This window comes from Manacus candei, unplaced genomic scaffold, assembly GCF_025592945.1.
Source record: "Manacus candei isolate 608988 ecotype Guabito, Panama unplaced genomic scaffold, ASM2559294v1 h1tg000088l, whole genome shotgun sequence".
NCBI lineage: Eukaryota > Metazoa > Chordata > Aves > Passeriformes > Pipridae > Manacus > Manacus candei.
This window is the reverse complement of record NW_026138136.1, coordinates 7345178-7370089: the sequence shown is the minus strand read 5'-3', so window position 1 is coordinate 7370089 and position 24912 is coordinate 7345178. Positions and strand designations below refer to the sequence as shown.

Below are 24912 nucleotides of genomic sequence, written 5' to 3'. Positions count from 1 at the left end.
TGGAGACATTTATTTGAGTCATCAAGCACAGGGAGAGGCATCCTGCTGTACATGTGCCTCCAAGTACAGTAATTTTAAAGCTGTGTAAATGCTGATCAGGGAGGACTACAGACTGAGGTAGTTCAGAAGATGTGAAACCTTACACCTGAAGTCCCTTTTAAGGTCTCAACTACTAGCCATGTAATGACTCTGAAAACGTTAGAAAGATCATAGTTTCAGATTGTTAAAATTCAGTGTACTAGTTTGGAGTAAAGCTAAGCTGCAAGCGTGAAAAGTCAGCTGAGACCAACTCAAAGTCAATGCTTTACAGGCAGCCAAGAGCAAAAGAAAAGAGGGGTGAGTATAGTAGGAAGCTGTGTGCTGCCCTGTGCTGATGAGAGCCTTCCTGACAGGGAGTTGCTGTACTGGAGGTTCCCTGATTAAAAAGGCTGGGAGGTGTGGGTGTGGGGACCTGTGGACTAAAGAGAAAAGAAGAAATTCCTGTGTGGAGAGTGTGCTTGAAGAGAGAAGGGAGGCAGAGGGCTTTACGCCACATTTAAAAACGAGAATTCTGTTACTTTGGAAGTTGTATCCAACAAGGTTTCTCAAAACAAAAAGAAATGCTGTCCCTATTAAGTCAAAAAGGAGTTTTATGGATGACTTTGGGGCTTAAATTTCTGTGGCAGGAATTATTATAATTATATGCTGAGTGCCAGCGTATTAAATTGCTGATTAAAAGCTGGGCTAGTTTTCAAATGATGGAACAGAGAGCACAAATGTTGTTCTTTGAAGGTGGAGACAGAAGAGAGGTTTGTGTAGGTGTTTAACGGTATAATGGTGTGTTTACTAATAAGATTCTTGCTAATTTTAGTGCCATTACAGCAAGTGCTGCAGTATCCACATAGGAGTAAGAATAATGCAAATACTGCCTCCCAATGTCAGCTACTTTGCTCTGAATCTCACGGGTATTTTGGATAGGCATGATATTTGGAAGCGTCTGCCAACAAGAAATACCCTAAGAAACAAAATTCATAAACACTATGTATGATTTTAAACTAATTATTTTTTTCCTTTTTGTTCCTCCCTCACTTCCTTGAATAGACAGTACCTTTCTTTCCCCTTTCATCTTTGTGAGTTGACCACTTCCATTACTTTCTTATTTCTGCTGAGGCTGGTAAGCTGGTTTGATGCATTCAGCAGTCAAAAGTGCAGTTCTGTGTGCATTTTTGTTGGCTGACTAAGCAAAATGAAAGAGGCTGACTGTGAAAGTGAAAAGGTGATTTACCCTGGTGTCATAGTACTGTGCAGTAATAACGCACAGGGATTGTTGGACACACATTATATTGTACAATTATATAATTATAAACAATATAATTGGAGGCAGTTGAGCTTGAATGCAGCAGGTTGTTATTTAGCAATCATCTCTTTCAAGGCTCATTAAACGCAGATTTATACACAAAATAAAAGGTTTGCTCTATAAAGGCTAACTATATAGTGGCATTTATTCCCCAAAATGTAATACATAGATCTAAAGCTGTCAACGCCTATAATGGATTTAGTCAGTGATTGTGAATGAAGTGTTTCAGAAGGTATGAGAATCTCAAGCCCTTTGCCTTTATTTACAGTATTATTTCTGAGACTTTCTTTGTATGTCTGTTTTGGAAGGCTAAAGAGCCTGGACATATAGCTGTGATCTTAGATTTTGAAACCTGACAAGAAGAGACACTACAGATGGTAAAGTGTTCTGAAAGGTAACAAAGATCTCTTAAAAATAATCCATATTTTGGTCTTATTTTAGCCCTTTAAAGTTTTATAATTCTGAAATTATGAATGAGTTTATGGGGAAGAAAATTGAGAAGCTAAAATATTTTGTTGCTGCTATCCCAAGGCATTTAGTTTTATTACCTGATATAAAATAAGTTTGTATTAAAACAAAACAAAAGGATAAGAATCTTATCAACAAAGAAGAAAAGCCACAGAACTAAGAACCTTCTATGATGTGGAGATCTACAACACATATAGTGATCCAATCTCAAACTTTTAACAGTTGGCAGAAGTTTGGAACAGAAATCTATATTCAAATATATATATAAACAGAAATTTATGTGCTTAAATTTTTTTTTGGTTTTTTTTTGAACATCTAGAACTCCACCTGACTTTTAAAGCAAGTTGTTAAAGAACAGTATAAATAAGGAGCATTCTTGAAGAAGAGCCTCCATATTCTGAGCATGGTTCTGTGAGAGTACAGCTTGACACCATGAAGTATCTGGCCCACATGTGCTCAAGACACTTTGTATTTGTTATTTCACACATGAATTTTTAAATGCTCCATTTTAATGCTACTCCTGGCATGTCATTAGCACCAGTCTCATTTTGTAATTCTGTGTGGTGTGTTTAATTTTCATTCCTTCTTTAAGTGATTCACAGGAGCCCGATAGATGCAAGGCTCCTATGGGTTTCATCATTCCTCTGCACGGTTACTCTGGCATGGTACAGGTGCTGCATCACTGTTTCCAGCCTCTTACTAAGTTACTGCATTTTACATCACTAGCTTTCACTTTGCTACATCTGAAATTTTTTCTGCACAATAATTGCATAAATTCACTTATTATACTGGAAAATATTAATATAGTATGAGTAATTGTAGCTAAATATTTTGAATGTATGTAAATCATGTCTTTAGCAACTGTATCTTAGTTTTAGCTTTTGGTAGTTGCGATGCAGAGCTGTGTTTCAGAGCTGTTTTCCTTCCCCCACTTCTGCCTTGTTTGCTCATTTATCTAAATGTGTTAACTCACAATGTTTATCAGAGTCACATTAGTGAATTAACAAGGTCCATCTTCTTGTAACACCATTTTAAAACTATTTAGTCTTTTTAAAGTTTAGAGATAAAGCATTCCCAAATGCCAGCCATGAAATTCAATCTTTCTGGTAAGGCTGATTTTGTCTGCTTTTTATAAAAAAAAAAAAAAAAAAAAAAAAAAAAAGAAGAAAAAGAAGTGAGTATTTTAGGAACAGAGGGAGCATAGAACAGTCTTCACTGGCTCCACTGTAAAATGGTCTTACAACATTATGACAGTGGTTTGATAGAGAGGTTTTGGGGGGAGGGGTTGTATCCTTTATGCGAATCTGCACAATCTAACTAGACAATCTCTTATCTCTTACATTTGGGTAGTTGGTTTGGTTTGTGGGCTTGGGTTTTCTTTTCCAGAAGTCCATAGATAATGAACTTCGGCTGGAAACAGCCTTGGAAAAGCTTACACTGCTCATGTTCATTCTGTATCTTCTGAGTGCACAAGGAGTGCATAACTCAGATCCCCAAACTTTCAACTCCTCAATTACATTTTAAAAGAAAATACTGAGTTATGTTAATCAACACTCCGTTTTTTGTTTCTATTTAAAGTTCTCTCCGTTCAGATAAATTCCCGGTGGTCTTCTGGTGCACTGGATGAAAGAATTAATCCTTATCTAGTGCTTACAGCATTTCATGGCTAGAACACAGATCAATGTGAAAATTTGTCCTGGTTGATCGCTATAGTAGGGTGTGCAGCCTTGTATGATGTGCAAAAAATTGGAGTTAGAACCTAAATCAAGAGCTCATCTTTCCACATGTGTTTTGGGTTTTTTGTTTCAATTTTGAGTTACTGTCTCCTTATGCTTCATAGCTATGACACAGGAATTGCTAAATTACAGGGTCTTATGACCCTATGGGGTGGCATAAAAGAGAGGCAGTGTCATGGGATTTCTCTTAAAATTCATGTTAGCAACATCTCCCCAAGGTGCCCAATCCCTTGAGAGCCACAGACGGGATGATCTCCACCACAGGAGTCCCACACTGTCTTTGCTTTGCATGACTTTGCTGTCTGTCTGTCCTTTCCATGAAGGGTAGCAGTTTATTCTCTAGGACATCTAGTTTTGCTCCGCTTATTCCATCATGACTTGCCTATTGGGAAGCTCTGCACAGGGCCAGAGCGGTGGCTGACCAGCCTGTGTCTTTAGAGGCGCTGTGATATCTGAACTGTTGCTGTTAATGTCTCGTCTCAGACATTAGGGAATAATAACTTAAAGTTGAGGATCTTTAAATTGCCATTTGAGGGAGAATAAAATAACACGTATGCTGTAAACGTAAAACAACCTTAAGAGGAAGATAGAATAACACTGCATGCCAAATAGTTCGTATCACTCACTGAGTAATCAACTCTTTTTTGAAGCTTTAACTCTTTTAAGAAATTGTATGTTGGTTTGAGTGACTTGCATGTTTTCCTACTCTGACAGTTTAGTCCAAAGATAAAATGTTCTCTATTGTAAACAGCCATATTGCAGAAAAACAGTAAAGAGCACATCTAATAGGATTCACTCAAGGACCTTTTCCCTCATTAGTATTGCACAACTGTGTGTTGTGCACCGTAAGGTGATGGTCTTTTGAAAGAAAGAAGCAAAGAGAAGGTTGAGTCATGAACTCCATCTTGATCTAAAAAAGGAAATGGTACTTCATTTCTCTATATGAGGAAATACAATATTTGAAATTAAAAGAAGAAAGGTGTTGTGTATCAAACTTACTGTGTGAATTTTCAAGGTAATTTTTTTTATCTAGATAAACATACGTATCTATGCTTGAATAGGTTGCTAATATATTTCCGTTATACTGAGGTTGATACATAAACCTTCCTCTAATCAAAAATACAAATAAAGGCACTATAGGTTGAAAATATGATGAGTAATATTCTTAAAGATATTATGGATCTGAAAGTTTTAAAGAAAAAATCTTTTCCCTTCAAACTTTAGCAAAGAGATTATAAAGATTAGGTAGATATGTGAGTGTTTATCCTGCCACTCGCCTTTTAAATGTTTTGAGATCCTCATAGGAAGAGCTGTGAAAGCCCTTCTCAGTCATGGCTGCTCAAATGCCTGGACTACCCACTAAAGTCCACAGAAATTGTGCACCTTCAGAGGAATGTAGAGAGAGACCCTTCTGAGAACAGCAGGGGACTAAAGGAGCTAGTTTCATTTCCTACTCCTAATAGTTTCAAAGACAGAGGTTTGATTTCTTCCAAGGACCTAATGCAAATACTACTTCAAAGGTATTCAAGCCACAGGAAATGTAAATCAAAGGAAAGTATAGTTCACAAGGTTGGGGGTTGTCTCAGTTTAAAGAGATTGGAGTGTTTTGTTAAGGAGGATGAGTTATGAGGTAGACCAACCTCCTCTCTCTCAGCAATTGTAAATCTGAAATTAAGAGGCTCCAATCGAGGAAGTACGGAAAAATGGAAGAAATAACAACCCTTTATTAAAGGATATATGTATATAGGCAAGAACAGCAAAAAACCACAAAAACAACTAAACAATAATCCTGTACCCAAAAAGTCCACTTCAAAAAAGGAAACCGTTTGATACTTCTCTGTCCTCTAGTGCAATTCTAATCACTGTCGGCAGGCGCTGTTGGATCACTGGAGGTGCAGAGCCTGCAGTGCTCGGTGTTGGTCGGTGGGGGGGCTATTGTTCTCTGGTCGCCACCTGGGGGCCCCGGACTGCAGGGGAAGCCAAAAAACGGAGATTTCCCCACACACACCCCGAGGAGGGGAAGGGGAAAAAGGGGGAAAGAAGGGCAGTTTCTTTCCCACTAAACTCACGCTGTCTGCAGCTGGCTGTAGACAGGAGTCCCCCTTTGTTCGTCAGTGAGCACAAACTGTACGATGAAATCTGAGCAGATTCGGGCTGGAGACAGGGCAGCACACAGGCAAGCCAAGGCCGGAGAGCAGCCAGATGACCAGGTCAAAAGAAAAACGCCTCAAAGCTTTTCCAACACACATACACACCTTGTCTCTGTCAAGGCAGAAAGTGAAGTGCCCTGCATTTGCAAGGAGAGGAGAAAAATTCCTCCCCCCTCTCTCAGCCTCTATCAGGCTGGAATGTAGTTCTGCCAACCATCTCCTTTGTGTAGGTAATCACCCAAGGCAGAAAACTGTCCTCTCCATTCAACATCCCTCCCCTACATGCATGTAGCAGGGGAAAGAAAATTCCTGTTTGTTTTTTTTAGAACAAGTAAACCCATGACAAGGGTGGAGGATCAGCTTTGAGTTGTTTGTTTGAAAGCAGTCGATACATTTAATCTGAGCTGCAGAACATTGTCCAACTGACTTGAAGCTAATCTCTTTTATTATTGAAATGTTCCCTAGGAATATTTTGTAGTAGCAAACAAGTGATGCAAATCAGCACAAAGGGCTGTGTAACTCTTCTCTCATATGGAAGGTGTGTGTGACAAGGCAATTTGCTGGCAGGCAATATTAGAAACTTGATGGTCTGCATCTCTTTCCTCTTTATGCCATGCAAGCATGTGTGACACTATTATTCCAGAGGAAGTTTCCTGATACAAAGCAGATTGCTGTTTTTTTCCTTGCATCATGTAACAGTGTTAGTTTTTACTTTCTTGTTTGTACTTGGCTATGTCTAAATGTGGCTCACCACAAAACAAAACATGGAAATAATCCCCTCTCTCAACTCTATCAAATAACTGAATTTTTTTTCTTTTTTTCTCCCTCTTATATCCTAAAATATTGATGGATATAATTCTAGCCCAAGGTAAGTAAAAGGGACATGCAGGATATCTTTTGCCATTCAGGCACTGCTACAGCTCCTAATCAAGTTAGTGGAAGTTCTACCACTCAACTGAGTAGAAATGGGATTCAACCTTTGCTTACTGATCTCATTCTGATGCAGTGGAGTTTCCTGCATTCATGTGACCAAGGGAAAAATAGGAAGGCCCATGTAAATAGATATTGCGTAAAAAAATCAGTATGAGGTGTCATAGATTAAATGGTCCTGACTTGACATATTTTTTCTTAGCTTAGTCTGAAACAAGATTTCTTGTGCTGCTTAAGTGGAGTCAGTGAAACAATTTAAGTCAGTAATGGTGAATTCATGTTTTGTGCTTCACTTGGGAAGCAACTAATATAGCACACTTACAGTTCTGTACACCAGAAGATTGTGTACTGTGTCATCTCAAACTCAAAGTTAGCTAATAAAAATTAATGTTATATTACTGTCATATTAGTAGGGACTTTAAGCTTGACCTCTTTTCTTTTCAATAATATTAGCATTAGGAATATATTTTACATACATTAATGAGTATTGGGCACCTCTGACATCTGCCTACTTTCTAGTGAATGTAGGCTACTAAAGAGTCTTGTTTGCCTTGCTTTACAGATCAAGAAATTCCAACAAAACTGTTCAAGATCTCAGTTAGGTTGTGTGAGTATAAGAAAACTAAAAACTTGACAACTACGATTTTCGGAGAGATGCTTTTATAAAAATGCAATTGATGTAATGGTACTTTTGGTATAAAAGAGTCCCCTCATTTCCCCGACAGTCCTTACTATTTCTTTCCATTTCCTTTCTTTTCCTCCCTTCTTTTGACTTTACTCTGAGAGAGATAAAATATACAGAAAGGAGAAAAGATGAAAAGCAGAAGTAAAGGAAGAATAGCATGTTTTGTTTTCTGGTCTTTGCAGATTTGTTCAAAGGGCACCATAAGAATTTGTGTGTACCAATTTTTAACAATCAATAGCCTTCAGGGGTTTTTGTACATCTCTCTGAGATACTTCCCAAAACTAAATGCTGTATCCCAGTGAACATTGTATAAATATTAAAATGACATAGAGTACTGACTGGTAAATCTAAGTTATCTGTAAGTATTTGAATTGCAACAGAAGATGGAAACAAATTTTGGGACTCTAAGTTGTCTCTAGTGCTAAAGTGCTTTTGGTTCTTCGTCACAAAAGTTGGTGACCTGTTAGCCTGTTCTAAAGAGTGCAAGACTTCATCATGAGTGAAAATGTGTTGCTTCATATTCAACAGGTCAAGTTTTCTTCAGATTGAGGCAGAACTGTGGCTCGTGAACATCTGATGTGATAGGTAAGTTGAATGTGACACATCTTTTTACATTATCACCACACGAAAAATATTGATCTTGATTATGCTAGTGTAAGTGAGCTCAGAAAATCTGGTGTAACTGAGGCATAGCCCACGTGTTCATAAAACAATAGATAAGTGTTTGGGTATATTAGTGGTGAACATTGCTAAATAACTTAGTGGCACTGTTTTCTTTTCAGCTATTTAGTCAGATGGGCTGTGTTGTAAAAAAGGTATCCTAGCATGTCATTAGTGCATAAAAGAGAGACTAAGGTAAGGGTAGAGTTTTATATTGTGTTTTTTTGCTGAATTTTATTATTTGTGGCAACTGTTCAATACCTAGGGCATACATCTTTAGACTGGTTTAGTCTTATAATCCTGAAACAGTGGTGTGACCAAGCAGGAGTTTTGCTTACACTGATATATGTGAGGCTGCTCCAGTTCCAGAGAAATGGTGAAGAAAATGTGAAAAAATTTCAGTTAAGCTAGTGTGAGGCTCTAGAAACCCCTTGTCACAGGGACATCCACCATGGAAATGATTCCTAGAAGGGTTTTGGCAGTCAGAAGCAGGTAGACAAATGGGAGTGTTCTGCACTGCTTGTGTCAATAAAACAGATGCCTTGTGGAGAAGTGTATTTAATGGTATAGAGTTGATCCGACAAATAAATACAAAATTTCTTTTGCAGTAGAAATTTCTAAGTATGTAAAAAAAAAAAAAAAAAGGAAATGACATAAAGTTATTAGTTTCCCATCTCTGGAATCCAGTTTAGGAGACTCCTTAATGATGTAATTTTTCAAGTTGAAGGGTAACTTTTTCTGAAGTAATCAAGCCAAGATATATATGCCTAGTAGGATTTTGAGTCCTATTTACAATATATGTTGTTGTCTACATTCACTTTTTTATGGTTAGGATTTAAAAATGAAGGTAGGAAAAACCATCAGTGCTTTCTCTACTAGTCTGAACATAATGATAAATTTCTAGAACTTCAATGTTGATACTTCAGAGTTTTCTTTTTACGAAGCTATGTAGGAGAGAGTTTAACTCCTTTCAGTCTGTTTTAATTCCATCACTTCTTTCAAGGTATCAGATATGTTTCGGTTTTTTAACTTGCATTTTTCGTTCATTTTGATACAAAGGCAAAGGTAGTCTGGTAGCACCAGACTAATATTGGGATGATGAAGTGACAGTAAATGTAATGACAGGGAAGGTAAAACATATGATAATATTTTTAGGACCAGAAGAGTTTACCATCCAGACCTATGTATCACACATAGATTAAGCAGTTTCTAAAACGTCAGTACATTGTGATTTATATTTCATAAACTAATCCTTTCCTAGATAAAATGAAACATTAATTTGTGTGTGTGTAATATCTTGCAATTAATTATACAGGCAGACACTTAATGGGGTCTGATCATGAATGCCTCAAATGGGAGGTGCATTCATATTGCACGAGTGCTTGAGAGAAATTGGTGTTGCATCTGTATCTTATGTAAATGCGATTGGTAACACTGGATCAAATGGATATCTTTTTCCATTGCTGTGTAGCCTTTCATTATGGATTGGATAAATCCATTCTTACTTATGGGAAGAAGAAAAAGGAAAAATGGTGCTGCAGAAATTTGTGGATCTTTCCTTCCTTGCAGAAAGGGAAGGACTCATCTCAGAGGAGAACACTCCATGAGCTCACGTTTTCAGTAGAGGTTTTCTTCTCTGTGTGTGTGCTTGTGTTTGTGAGTATCTCTTCTGTAGCATAAAAGATCAAGGTATTTTATAAATAGATCTTCCCTTAAAAGAGGCTGCACAAAGAGGATCAATTTTTCCCTAAATGTGTCAGGAGCAAGTGTCCAGTGTTTTGGAAGGTCTGATCATGAGGAAACGGAGTATAGATAGGCTGAAGGTGGAAACACAAGACTGAGAGAATACAGTCTGTAATGCACAGACAATGCTCTCAAGCCTTTAACACACTCAAAATTTTTTGAGGTAGCATAATCACTGTTTTAAAAGCGCACCAGGAATATAGATGTCAGCCAGTGGATTTGATGTGTATATAGCTCATTATGTGGGCAGAGGGATAGAGAGACTTTTATTGTTGCAAGAGGAGCAGCAATTTGCTGAAAAGGGGAAGCAGGCACACAGGTAACTGTTTCAGGAAAGGAAATTCCAGCAAGTTGGAAATATAGGGCTGAGAGAGAAATGAAGAGCACAAAAGTGAGGGCTCAGTAGCAGATATTATAATGGAGGAGCTACAGTGAGAAGCTGATGGAGGTGAGAAAGTGAGCAAACACAATGAAAAACATCCTTCATTATCCCTGGCTCGGTGGATTGGGTTCTGTCGTACTAGTGCTTAATTACCTGTTGTGATGGTAGCTCCCCATCTTGATTCATTCTGCTTTAATTACCAGTTGTATGGCTTGAACAGAGCACAAGGACAAAGGGAATGAAGTCGAATCCATAATGGCCAGGTTCAGACAGGTCCTCTAGGGATGGCAGAAGAGAATAGAATCTGCTGAAGGTATTTGTGAGAAGTTGCTTCTCTGTTAAGGAATAATGCTGACAACTGGTGTGTTGAGAAAATTAAGGAGCATCATCCACATGTAGTTCAAATGTATGGGAGAGGTAAATTGTGCAGTGAACATGCACTATATGTGTAAGAACTCAGAACAAACTCACCTTTAAAAATTAGTCATCATATTACTTTGCTTTTAAATTGATTATTAGAATTATTTATTACAGTGACATCATTATTTATGGTTCAGCAGCCATACATTGGATAGTGTTCCACACAGAGATAAATTGGGAATTGAAAAAAACTAAGATCAACTTTTAGTGGAGACAGAACTGAAAATGAGACTATTTCTGTTCTGGCAGTGTTGTTTCTATTAGAGGGCACTGCAATGTGCAGAGGCTCAGAAAGATGTCAGTAAAAATAACAACTTGACATTATATGTGTAGTAAATACTGGAAACTAGAGACTGTTTTATTATTTTTGTTTTATGTGTGGGTTGTTTGGTTTTTAGTTAATGCTAATCTGCTTTATATCTCATTATTTTTCTCCTTTGGTTTCATGGCAGTGTAGCAGTCTGTGTTAATGCCTATTTCTTTATCCAGTCTCATAAGGTCATCATTTGACAATGGTAACTTAGTTCACATAAATATTTCCATAAGTTAATATCTCTTTTCATTTAATATGGGCAGACCGGAAAATTTGGGACCACTTACTTTCAACAAATTGTACTAATAATATAATTAAGTCCTTTGAGACTAAGGTGCAAAATTCACAGTCTATTAGATTGGATACCTAATCAGAGTTCATGACAATAATATAATTATTTGTGATTAAAAAACCAAACAAAAAAACCCCAAACAAAAACAGACAAAAGAAACCAAAAAAATCATTCCTAGTGAGGACTTGGACGGTTTAAGAAAAGCAAAAACCCTTCCTCTCTATCTCAAAAAACCTCCAAAGCTAGAATTGGTGCCAGTGTACTTACTCCTGCAAGTATCAAGGTACATAGGTCTTAAAAAGCTGTATTGTAGTAAACACTGGACTGAATACTTTAAAAAATGTGGGGGTGAACGGGGAGTGGAAGCGGTCGCTGAATAACTCGGGTGACTTTAAGCAACTATGTGAGAAAGTGTTTGATTTTTATGATGAATGTTGACTAACTCTTGGATGTAACTGAGGAATCCTAGCCACATGAATGAGCCACGCAGTGCTGGCTAGGTTGCACAAGCAGGAAACTTACCATTGGACTTGGCTAAGGTTGGGAGCCACAGGGTCAGCATAGTATGCGGAGCAGCATACTAAGCTAGCTGATCATCAGCCAGGAGGTAGTCCTTGCTATTCTTTCTATTTTGTGGCATTAAACATGGAATTTGGAGCAAGGCCACGGTTAGATTTTGATAAACAGGGTTAGATTTTAATAAACTGTATTTCCTACAAGGAGGTCACTTACTGCAGTTTAGTCTATCTTCATGTTGTCTAGGAGGACATATTTGGTTGAGCCTTTTTTCCATCCCTGCATTCAGGTCTACGTGTATGGCAATGCTTGTACTATACTGAATTAGCAAGAGATCTTCTATAAAACTTTGTTGTCTGCTCTAGCAGTAATTTTAAAGTAACGAAATAACAGGATATCTTGTAAATTATTGTATGTCCTAATAAATTCATCACAGTGTGAGGGAAATCTTCCTGAATAGTGGAGATAATGTGATTCACCTTTTCTCAGTCCACACCTTGCTGCTGTGGTTGTTCTGAAAATCCTTTGAGTTTGGCTGGTGGCTCATGCCATGGCTCAGCAAACCATAAGGCTCACATTCTTGAGACCTTAATAAGACTTAAAGATATGCTGAAATGCCTTTTCCTGAACAATCACATAAGTGTGATCGAAAATTTTAATGTGACCTTAACTGTTATCATAAAACTTAACTTTGTGTTAAAATATTCTGTGTTTGAAAATTGAATACATTTTAAAAGCTCTAGCTTTCACTTGCCCATGTATGTCACATGTATACCTCATAGATTGAGTTTGAAAGTATTACTGTTAATACCTTGAGGAAATGTCATTTCACAAGTCTGATGTTGCTACCACCTCTAGATCATTATCCTTCTTGTGCTCTTTCATTAGTTCCTGGTAGGAAAAAATGTCTTGTGCTATTACGTTTTGGTATAATTTGAGAAATCAGAATATGCAAACAAATATATGACTTTTTGTCTGTAACTGCACTGAAGTTTCCTTTCTGCAGCTAGAGAAGAAGGAAGCAACTGTGGGAGCATGTGTGTTTGAAAATGTGTAGTTTCACAGTGTGGTAGATTTGTTTTGTGACAGGAGGGTCTTTCCTAGAGTGATTATTCTTGTGCATAAGGCTTTCCTTGACCTGCTGCTTCTCTTGGATGCCAACTCACTTTTGCTAACCTCAGAGGAAGGGATGGGGGAACTGGAAACTCAAGTCCTTCTGAGCTTGTGGCATTTATATTGTGAGACAGTTGAGATCAAGTTCATTTTGCTAAGCTGCTCACCCATAATGGATCTGTCACAGCAACTTGACAACATATTTGTATCCATAGTGGACATTTTGTTGCTCGGCGTTCTCCCTGTGAAAGTTTCCAGGAGACCACTCAGATTCAATGTTAGTAACCACCCTTCTCTCCCCCTCAGAATACATCTCTCCTTTTCATAAGCTTAATAGGCAGTTGCTTGTTCCAACCATGCTTTACCTTTGAATTAGTACCATGTAGCTGAGAGCACCTCTTAATTTGATCCCAATTTTCTATTGTTCAGTTGGCATAAAGATGGCCCAGCCAAATAATAGAGGGTATTTTGTGTCAGAAACTCTATTATATTTAACTATATAATTAAAATAAAAATTTGTTTGATTTTCTGGTTTGTTGGTAATTTACAAAGACTTTTTGGATTTTTTTTTTCTCATGTAAATATGTGGCAAGGGTGGTGGGAATGAGAGTAATGGTATCTCACACACTGAAAATCTGACTTTCCTGCCAACTGTATCTGGGGAACCAAGTTATCTTTCAGAGACTGGAGCTGCTAACAGATGAAGAAATAAATGACTGCCTTTTTGTTTCCAACCACTAATGCTGAAATTATGTAATTGTATTTACCTCCAAATTCTGATTCAAAATTGGATGTCTTATTCTACTGCTGACTTAGTTGATTCTGAAATATAATTTCAGTCTTAACAGCACAAGAGGATGTTTTCACCTTGCCCTTTCTCTTCCCCCAGTAAGAGAATTTTTTTCCAGTTCAAATCCCTGAATAAACCTGCAGGAATAAATCCATTTCTAAATATAGGCAGCTGTACTAAAGGTTTTACCAAGGCCTGGGGAACCAAGTGAAAATGAAACTACTGAAAATGAAACCACTGAATCTCTTCTCTACTAGTTCATCCCCTGTCTCTCTACTTTTCAGATTTCTTTTTTTCCCTTCCCCTCCTTCTTCTTCCCCTTCTCCCTTCAGTACTGCTTTTTCTTTAACAATAGTTATATAATGCTGTCTCTCCGTTGGGATGCGTCCTATATAGTATAACTTGTACATGTATTAGTAGATCTGTGCAAATCCTTAGGTTTTCAGTTCATTGCAGAGATTTGTTTCCAAGCTTGAGTTCAAATGAGCAGTGGTTTTCCCGGAGAGCGCCAGTTCTCACAGCAATGCCCTGGTTCCAGGTCAGTGCGTGGAGTTTAGGTTTAATAGGATGTCCTTGTATTTTCTTTGTTCATCCTACGCAGCCCAATCTCTAGTATGACAGCATCAGAAGTGCTCTTTTTGTGTTTGCTGAGGCAGATAGAAATAATAATACTGGTCAAAGGGTAATGCTTGAAGGGGCATTTCTTTTAAAAACAGACACAAGTTCAATGAATTCTACCATCAAAGGGTGGCAGTTGAAAGTTAACTATGAAAAGAGAGTGAAGCTGGCTTCATTCCAAACAAGGTCCATTTAGCAAAGCTGATCTTGCTCACTGGTGAAACTCACTGCAAGTAGTAAATAAATAAATTTTGCATCTGGTGCTTCTTTGTGGGATTTTTTTCTTTTTTTTCTTTTTTTTCTTTTTTTTTTTTTGGTAGCATTCTCTACTAGAACTGTCCATCTGTAGCTTTCTAATTTGCATGATGTTGGTATACTTACTGTTGGTCTTCCATTACCCCCCCTTGAAAATGCATGTGGGAGACAGGGAGACCACTTGACAAATCTGCTGGTCTTCTGAGATCTTTCCATCACTTCCAGTGTGTGTTATAATTGTAAACGCTGAAATGAAATACTTTGGGCTGCACTGACCTCTTCATCTGTTTTTTAAATAGCATATCCATCCCATAAATCCTCTTAGAGATAAATTAAAAATGCCTGTAGAAGAGATATAGCCTGAATGTAATAATTAAGCAGGTGCTAAGCAGCAGTCCATTATTCATATATCTGGTTTTCATATGATAAAAAAATTTAAAAAGTTATTACTGCTTGAAGAGAGACTTAACTGATCACCATCTCCAGCTGCCAAAGGGTAGAGCTGAGTGATTGGAGAAAATCTTCTGAAAGGGACCAACCATCAGCAGAACAGAAGTTTCCTCCTAAGAAAATCAACTTTTTGGAGTTGCTTCCTCCTTGCTAAGCAGTTCCTTTACATTTTTTGTCTGAATGCCAAATTAACTCTGGAGGGGCAAAAACGTTCTCTGAGTACAAGGTGTAGATGGAAACAGTATTGCTTCTGTACTAGTGTCATTTAAAATCTATTTTTAGTTATGCATACAAGATAAAAATGGCAAGCCTGTGGTTAAGCAGTGGTGTATCAGACACTGCTGTTCATGAATCATTCAAACTAAGGATTACGGGGTGGTCCCAACTTGCAGATGAGAAAACGTGCAAAAAATTTGATACTATTTCTAAATTGGAAGGTGGAGAAAAAACAAAGGCATTTATTTAGTGTCACAGTAAATTCAGATATTTAGCAAGCAACTTCTGCAGCAAGTTTACTATTTTCTACATAGAGAAAGTAACCAACTTGGGGTTTTGATTTCGTTGGGTGTTTTTATCTTTTTTTTCCTTTTCTAAACTGCTTCTCATGAAATTATGATCACTAGCAATTTGGGAGTAGAAATACCACACGGGAAATGAAAAGCCTCAGCTGCTTTTTCAAAATGAAATAACTGTGTCTAAAAGGACTCTGCCTAGACAGCTTCCAGAGGGCTGTGGAGCACATTGGCTCTGTGTATGCTGTGCTGGCGAGAGGACAGCCTGGAGCCTGGGTAACGTGTGGTTTCCTGAAAAGTCGGTGGAGAGATTTCAAATGCTTGATTGTCTTCAGAATAAAACCTTTATGCATGGAGTTGATAAATATTACTTTAAATCTTTGTGTGAAATTGCAGCAATGTCACTGGAGAAGGACCTGTATGCTGGCTATGACTGTGCTATCACCAGTAAGACACGTGTCACAACCACTGGATTATAAGCAATTTGGGGCAGATAAAACATCTACCATCGTGCTTTGTACTGTGGTTGGCACAATGAGGCCCTACTGCTACCTGGCTCTGCTGGGCATTATCAGTCTGGGAGCATTACAACAGCCAGGAAATTTGTAAAATGCACAGACAAGATAATTCAGATAGAAGGGGTACTGGAGCAGTGTGAAACTGAAAAAGCTTTTGAGAGATTTCCTGGTTAAACATTTGCTACTCTTCTGTGTTGTTCTGCTACTCTTCTGTCCTTTGTCATCACCCCCAAAAATGTAATTCACTAAATTCATTAAAAAAAAAAAAAGAAAGAAAAGGTATATATTTATTTATTTATTTCTATAGGGAATGCCTGCAAAGTCCAAGTCAGGACTCATTCTATGTGCATATTTTTGTTTTATTTTTTTGTTTAATCCAAAATTGTTAGCAGAACTGAATCTGAGCATTTGGGTTTGAAGTGATGGAAAGGTTGAATACTCTCCCTTCTTTGCCTTCCAAAAGATTGCATTGCTTTTAATTAGCTGTAGTCTTTTTGATAAGTAGAATGAAATTGCCCAGCTGTGTAGGAGGTGTGGGCCAGCAGAAGGTGTTGGAAGCTGGAAGCGCTGAGACCCTGTTTCCAACAAAAGCATTCATGAGCCAATCTCATGTTCAGAATGAAAACATCAGTGCAGTGCTTTGCAGTGCTGCTCTATTTGCAGATCTGGACTGTAACCACATCTTATCTGGCCAAAATGTGCTGGTTTTTGGCTTTTAAACTTAATTGTAGTTAAACATTATTATTGAGAGTTTTCATATTTCCCAGTGCAATTACACACTGTGATCTGAGCAGCAGTGCCAGTCCTGTGTTTACCAAGAATACCAGCTAATTCTTTAACTTGATCCTTCCCTGGTGTTTGCTTGATGGGTTAATTTGGGGCTTTCTTTAGAATTATTCATGGAAGATCAAATGGCAAAATTAGTGGGGGCCCTTCTGCAAGCTGATGATCATTTACTGTATGCATAAATTATTTTTTCTGCTTTGTTATGTAGTCTGCCTTCAGAGTGAGACCACCTTGTCATCTCATGCTTACAGCTGATTCTATTGTGTGTTGTAACTTATGTGTAAGTGGGCTGCTTGTTTAACTTTTTAGTTACTTTATGCCATCTAGGACTTAGTCTGGAAACATGAGCTGGAAAAATGGGTAGAGTGTGATGTAGCTTCTAAATTTAACTTTGAATTATGATTAAACTGTTACATTTTTTCCTCCTTTTTTTTTTTTGGTGCTGGTTGGTTCACCTCCTTAAAATAGTCACATGGAGTTACTTAGCACTTCTACGTAGAAAGAGATGTGTCTTTAGTATTAAAATCAGTGACCACATTCTCTCAAATGTGCAATCCCAACATGACAGAAACAAGATAAATGCCACATTTCAGGGTATCTTGTAGGAAAAGGACATCAATGAGCCAATTCTTTAATATCCTTTTTAACTCATAAAGCACATAGTTTGTATATTTGGGAGGGGGAGTCATATGTGTATATATACAATCCTACAGTAAAAGAAAGCTACAATAATTTACTGATTTAATATAGCTCCAAGAGCATTTCAAATATTATTTTTACTTACCTTCTGCATATTTACTTAAGCAGGATTAAATACTTATTTACTTTAAATCCAAACAAATTGCTTGAAAATGTTAATCTTGAGGGGGTTTATCTCTTTTGATTAGTTATAAAAGCACTGTAATCCTAAAAGAAGTGTGGTTTTCTTACTGCACTGTTTGATCAGCAGAAATTGGATGCTGTCCTGTTGAAGACAAAGCATTCTCATATGTATGTGTTATCAAAATGTTTAGCTCACTAGTTCTTTATTCTCTTCAAGGTTTAATTCTTTTTTGCTAGGTTTGTCAAATTATTAAAATGAATAGTTTAAATGTGGATAGTACAGAAGTGGCCAACTTGGCTGATGAGACCAAATGATTAAGGGCAATGAGAGCTAACTCTTGTGGCAAAAAGTTCTAGGAAAACTTTACATTATAGAATGATTTTTCAGTAAAATAGAACATGAAATTTCAGATTCAAATAGTAAAATTAATTCATATTTGGAAATAGCCTACAGTATACATATTGTATTAATGGTTCTGAAATTAGCTATTAGCATTTAGACAGTAGGTCTTGGTGCAATGCTATATATCGGTCCTTGAAAACATCTCTTCAAACTCAGCAACAGTCAAAACTGGGCACTATTGAGAAAGAACACTAGGCAGAAAATGTCATTATGGTGTTACGTATATACTTACATAAATCCATGGGGTGTGAATGTATTGAAGTTTTCATGATGGTGAATGTTTCCTTCTCAAAAGAGAAAGAGGGAAATTACAAAAGAATAAAATGGTCAGCAATTAAGAGTACAAGACAACTTATAAATAGGAGATGAAGTTCACTTTATGAGAAACATATCTGAACAATAGCTCAGGGTTTTATATACCTTTATATACCTTAACGGTGTGGAAAGGAACAGGCTATTTATTCTATTTCTTATGGTGGTGCAATGAATCAGGGCATCAAACACAATTTTTCAACCTGAAAGCTTTCAAAATTTTTAAAACTGTTGGAAATTCTTTTACACAAGCAGGCTGTGAAATCATTTAATGAATTCTTGGCAAAAGCCCCCTAAAGTGCTATCAGAGCAAAGGTATAGACACAAACTTTGGCTTGGGAATTCCCTTGACTGTTGAGAAAATATTGCTGCTATTCCCTCACTCATTTACTCTTTCCTTAGGTGTCAGTTGCTTATAGTGGTAGTCAGAGACAGAGTAGTGAAAAATGGACATTGCATCTGACTGATTTTTTTTTACTGCCAATGCCATGCACCATGCACATATAATTTTTTAAATAAAAATATATTTTAAGGTTTGTTTACAGTGCTTATTTGATTGATTTAGTAGATGAAGGGAACTGGTTTTCTTTAAAGTGTAACATCTGTATGTGTTTCATGAAAAATTCTTAAAATCACAAATACACTGAATGTGTTTCCAGACAGAATTTGTTATTAACTAGGGAATATTTGTTATTAACCTGCCAGTCCAGGTTCCGATTTTCTTTATTATCAGCTTCACTATACTTGTTTTACCTTTTGGGCACACAGAGACCCGCCTGTGATGAACAAATTGCGTGGGATACAGTAGGAGCTCATTCACATTCTGGTTGCAAAAGGCTGCAATTGCTATCCTGACTGTGAGAAACAATAACGTTTTACAAGACTGATTTTTAATTGCATCTTTTATTTGGGTGCAGAGCAATCTCTGGAGAATGCCTTTTCCATTCTTAAAATGAAGAAAAAAGCAGTGCAAAAAGATCACGTTCAAGGTAGAAGCAGTGTATGTTTGGAACTTGCTTGCTTGCTTGCTTATCTTCCTTGTTTGTTTTTAACTGAAGAAATACTATATCTGAGACAACCTTGTTAAAAAAACAGTAGGTTTTGAAGAGAGCTTTCAGTTTTTTAATTCTAGTTTTACAAAACAAGTCACCATGATTATGATTTCCTAGCTTTGGAATGAATTAACTGAAGTTTTATTCTTTTTAGGAGCTCTTGGATAAAGAATTTGTATGTATAATATCATTATATTTGATTTCATTAGTATGCTTAGTATTAATAAAAAACATAATGCATGTGACAGGTCTTGAAAGCAAAAGGCCTCCTAATTCACTGTGACTGTGTTTCATTACTATACTTGCATGGAGATCCATGAGCTACTATTAAAGCCTAAAGGAAAAAAAGCAAGTTTTTTGTCAATGAGATTGAACTTGCAGTGCTTCCACTGTGAAATTTTTAAAGGTTAATCTCAAAATAGTTGAGAAAAAAAATTGAATTTGGGCACCTTCTGTCTTCAACTGTTCTTTGCCAATAACTGGCAAAGTGTGTTATGTTAGGCAAGAAGTAGCAATGGGGCTCTCTGTTATTGTGCATATCTACACCTACCTTGGACTCAGTGGGGTACAGTGCCTGCAAGCCACACATGGCATTCCTGATTCTTTGTTTTTAAATACTTTTTGAATACATGACCTGCCTGGAAATTGGAGCAGCAAATATGTTAAAAGTTTGTGTGCTGTGGGTCACCTACACCAGAGCGTAGGTCTGGATTGGCAGCGCTTAGTGAAAGATGATGCTTCATCTGAGAGTCAGATGATCATGACTCTATCGTATGGTTGCTGGTATCCAGTGAATTTAGTGAAGAGCTGCCTCAGGTACTCTGTAGGTGACTGAGATTTGCTTGCTTTCATTCCTGTCAGGTACTTATGCTATTCAGAAATCAACTTTCTTCCTTTTACTGACTGTATTCAGAGTCCAGGATGGTGGGTTGGTTATATCTCTTATTTCATCTGATCAGATTTGGTCTACTGGGAGTTATGTTCTGCATAGTGCAGCAGAAGGAAAAATTTTTCCCTAGGTATCTGTACATAACTAATCCTGTGGGTATTTAATTACTTGGAAAGTTGTTGGATGGTATTCGAGTTGGAAACTGGAAGTGGCTCCAGCAGTTTTATTCCTTTGCACTGGTAAAAACCCTTTTTTTGGTTTTGAGAGGAAAATGAAGGAAACACAGGATTTATGGTAGTGATTATTCTTCTCTGAGATTTCATCTTATGGCTTGGAAGATTATTTAGTGGCCTATGCCAAATAGAATAGCTGCAGTGGAAAACAGAAAAGCAAGTAGATTATTGATCAAGTCAAAGCAACCTGGAACATACTGTTTCATAAAAATTTCTCAACTGAAAAAAGCATTCAAATATTTCCCCCCAGAAGGTGTTGAAAGAAGAGAGAAAGATTGTTTGTTAATGTTTTTTTTTCCTTTGGAAGACACTTTTGATGGGAAGATGAGGCATATTTTGAAGTAAAAACCTCCAGTGAAGTTTGATAACTGATGTGTAAGGACAGTAGCTAAAATTTGTGCCTCTTTCTGTCCAGACTTTTGAGGCTTTAAATTTAGAGTCATAGAATAGTTTGGGTTGAAAGGGACCTTTAAAGGTCATCTAGTCCAACCCCCCTGCAATGAGTAGGGTCATCTTCAACTAAATCAGGCTGCTCAGAGCCCCTTCCAGTCTGATCTTGACTGTTTCCAGGGAAACCACCCCTGGGCCACCTGTTCCAGTGTCTCACCACCCTCATTGTAAAAAGCTTCTTCCTTATAGCTAATTAAATGCCTCTATATTTGGTGCATTTAAGTCTGATAGCTAAAGTTCTGGAGGATACTGTATGTATTATAATTATAAAACTTTTTTACCAAAAATGTAAATGCTTACAAAATTTTGAAGAATACCAGCTTCTAACTTTTACAGGAAAGAAGTACTTCCTGGGTAGTTTTGTCAATGCTTACATATTTTTTTAGCTGTCATATTTCAGATACATTCATATTTGTATGCCTGGTAACACTACAGCTTATGAGGTGACATGAATTACTCATATAGTATTCCATAAATTTATGCCACATAAGATACACACAGACAACTGATTCTGACTGTATGTTTTTCAGTCCAAGATGGTTCCCGGTAGTTGTGCTTATAAGGACTCCTATTTGCAGGTTATGAACTGTCCATTTCTGTCTGTTTTGTGGTATGAAGAGATGAAAGTGCAGCAGTCTGGCTGCCAGGTAACACTGCAATGCACATTGTTGATATTAAATAAGAGGTGAATGCGCAGCTAATATTTTCCCAGTTCTGCCCTTTCTTGTGTTAAATGGATGAGATCAGCTCTCCCTGCTGAGGCAGGCTCCTTGGAAAGTCAGTCAAATGGTGTTCTCCAAGTAAGGGAGAAAGAAGAGCATCAGAACTCTGTTCCCATTCTGCAGATTACCAACAAGGAAAACATAACATACCATCAAGGGAAGACTTCGTGGCTGATGCTCAGAAAATCAAAGTGGGTTGAAAACTACATGGATGCAGCCTGACAATCTTACTTTTTAAAAGCAGGGCTGTCTGAGGGTTTGTGGAGTGTACCAGACTTAGAAAGGGAAGCAAAAACAAACAGTCATTATGATTCTAATAAAGGCTACAAACCTGTTGTCTTAAGGAGAGAATGAATAAGTCTATGGGAATTTAATTTATTTCATAGTTCTAGTTCTCAACCAATCAGGTTCTGTGTCTAAATTTTGTAAGCTGTTAGTAACCTAAATGTTGTCAGAGATTCCTAAAAATGTTAAAAGTTTTTAATAGCCGCTAGCTAGTATGATCTGTATTTATTGCAAATATTTTCAGTTGTAATTAAAATTAAAGACTTTTTTTAGAAACTTGAGGTGTTCACAAAAATGCAAGTTCTGAAAGCTACTACTATTTTTTTCTCTGTTAAAATCGTATCTAACTGGAAGTACAATATGATTTAATGAAATTCCTCTGATATTTGAAACTGGAGATAGAATGCCTTTTAGTTTTAATTCCAGTATTTCATTGTGGTATGTAGCATCTAGCAAAGGATTTCTGCAAGCTTAGAAATAGTTGTAGTAGTAGCCTTCTATAATTTGGTTCCCTTCTGATTACACTTGTTGGAATAGCTTCACATTTTCAGGAAGGATTTAATAGGATGGAAGCAACCCTCCCCACCAAACTTAATTAATCAGTCCTTTAGGTGACTAATTAGACATGCAGAATTTTCGGTGAGGTGTAATGTTTCATCCTAGGTCTTCACGCCTGTCTTACCCAGCTGATATCTGCAAACTGAAAGAGGATGTTGTTACAGTGCATACTTCCTAATAAAACTCAAATTAAATAATCACCTCAATTTTAGATTAAAAACTCAGGTTCAACAATTACCCAAAAAGCTCTACTTCATTGAAAACCCATAGTCATGTAACTACTCCTTTCTCTTCCTGTCTAAATTTATAGCTCTCTCACACAGACATAATTTAGCTCTAGCTTAAATTTTGCCCTAAATTCTTTCCATTATCTCAGCCTGGAGCAACCTATGTCTATTTCTGTGGGTACTGCTGAATATTAGATATGTGCTACTGACAATATGCCTAATGCAAAAGGTGTATATTGCCTTTTGGGTGCTTTCAGAAGAAAAACTTGCCTTGGACTTCTGTGGAGGTACAATGCTAGCAGTGCCATTAGACTGAAAAACTCAACTGATTGATCCACAATGCAAACATAGAATCTTGGAATAGTTTGGGTTCGAACGGACATTTTAAGGTCATGTAGTCCAACTCCCCTGCTGTGAGCAGGAAGATTTAACTAGATTAGGTTGCTCAGAGCCTCATCCAACCTGACCTTCGGTGTTTCCAGGGATGGGGCATCCACACAAATTCTCTGGGCAACCAATTCCAATGTCTCACTATCCTTAAAATAAAGAATTTCTTCATAATATCTAATCTAAACCTACCCTCCTTCAGTTTAAGGTCGTTCCCCCTTGCCCTATCACTACATGTCCCTGTGAAAAGTCCCTCTCCAGCTTTTTTGGAGGCCCTCTTTAGGTACTGGAGGGTGCTATAAGGTCTCTCAGACCTTATATGGATCTCTCTGTTCTCCAGACTGAAGAACCCTAACTCTCTCAGCGTGTCTTCATAGAAACAGTATTCTATCCCATCAACCTTCTTTGTGGCCCTGCTCTGGACTCACTCCAACAAGTCCATTTCCCTCCTGTGCTGAGGACCCCAGAGCTGGAGGAAGTGCTCCAGGTGGGGTCTCATGAATGTGGAATGGAGGCGTCTCCAAGGGACTGCTAAAGCTTTGGCTCTACTAGTCAAAGGTGAAGTGCTGAGGCTGGAGCAGCTTCCGAGGCTGAGACCAACCTCAGGAGAAAGCAAATGAAGAAAAAGCTGAAGGGGCTAATTTAATGTTCTGACTGCAGCTTGTGCCTCAAGTCTGTGTTGGCATAGTCACTAGGAACAGGAGTAAGGAAGGAGAGGGCTATCACTGCCTATCAAGGGGATAGTACAGTTAATTGGAATTTAATTTACAGGCAGAGCTAGCAGTCCATCAGTGCTGCCATCTGCATAAGTGACAGGCCAGATCATTCAAGACAGAATTACTTGTCCTGGGGCCAGGAGAATGAGTGCAAATGTGAGACTAGTCTTCTTTTTTCCTAAGAGGGCAATATTCAGAAGCTATAGAGTTTTTCCAAGTGTCCCTGGAATTTCAGGTCTGTTCACATCCATACCTGGTTGTTCTTGCTTCCTCTTCCACTTCAGAGAAAGCTGGACAAAGAAGCATGTGGCATCAGGAGGAGTCAAGAGGCAGGGCAATGGCCTGGTGCTGTAGAGTTGCTGCTGCAGATTTTCCCATCCCATTTGCCAAGGGGAAGGGGGCTTTGGCTATGGAGCAAGCCAGAAAGATTAAAGAGCTGGCAGAGTTCATGGTGCTAACTGGTGTTTCATTGTGTGATTTTCAAAACCTTTTAAGCTTAATATGTGAAACCTCTTAAGCTATCCAGCATGATGTGGTGTTTGTAAAGATTTCACATCACCAGCGTGATGTGGTGTTTGTAAAGATTTCTCAACTTTTAAGTTTCCATGCTTTCCCCTCCATAATTCCATAAGGATTTTGAAAGAGCAAAATGAGAGCAATCTGAGAGTGGACAAGAAAACCTATTTGCCCTACCAGAAAAGACACAGAAGTGAGGGTTGTGCCTGAAATAACTTAATCTGGAACTCTGTCATCTTTGAAACTTATGTTTGTAGCTGCCTTTTATGTTCACATTGTCTTTTATGAGAATGTGGATGGTCTTGTATTTAGCATCTTCTCTTAAGCTCTTGCCATATATATTGTTCCATGAGGTTAACCAGTAAGAAATTACCTGTTTATAGGAAGGCAGATAGAGCCCATGTACCTTCTCACATGTTATATTTACTTCACTGGTTGGTTTGAACCACAATGTAATAGCAGAGATCCAGTTTCAGTAGATGGCTCAGGTATGTCTTCATGACCTAATGACCATGAAGATGGTATCAAACTAGTACTAAGCATGAATGGGAGAACTCCAAGATTATGAATCCTGTAAAGAACGACTTTAGAAACGGGTCCATCACAGCAGCAGCTCCCCGGAATCAAGCAGAGTGAAAAAGCAGCAGTGATTTGCGTTCTTTATTGT

General features: G+C 37.7%; 1 protein-coding gene across 20 annotated transcripts in view; it reads left to right on the top strand.

Annotated features, from left to right (window-relative positions):
• LOC127482446 (poly(rC)-binding protein 3-like) overlaps nt 1–24912 on the top strand; it is a 493280-nt gene that overhangs the window by 186884 nt on the left and 281484 nt on the right. For 18 of the 20 annotated variants that reach the window (XM_051812791.1, XM_051812785.1, XM_051812792.1 and 15 more), the window contains one exon: nt 7834–7890. The exons of the other annotated variants lie outside the window; for them this stretch is intronic. The gene's annotated coding sequence lies outside the window, so the exon portion shown is untranslated. The remainder of the gene's footprint in view (nt 1–7833; nt 7891–24912) is intronic. 20 annotated transcript variants of the gene reach the window in all.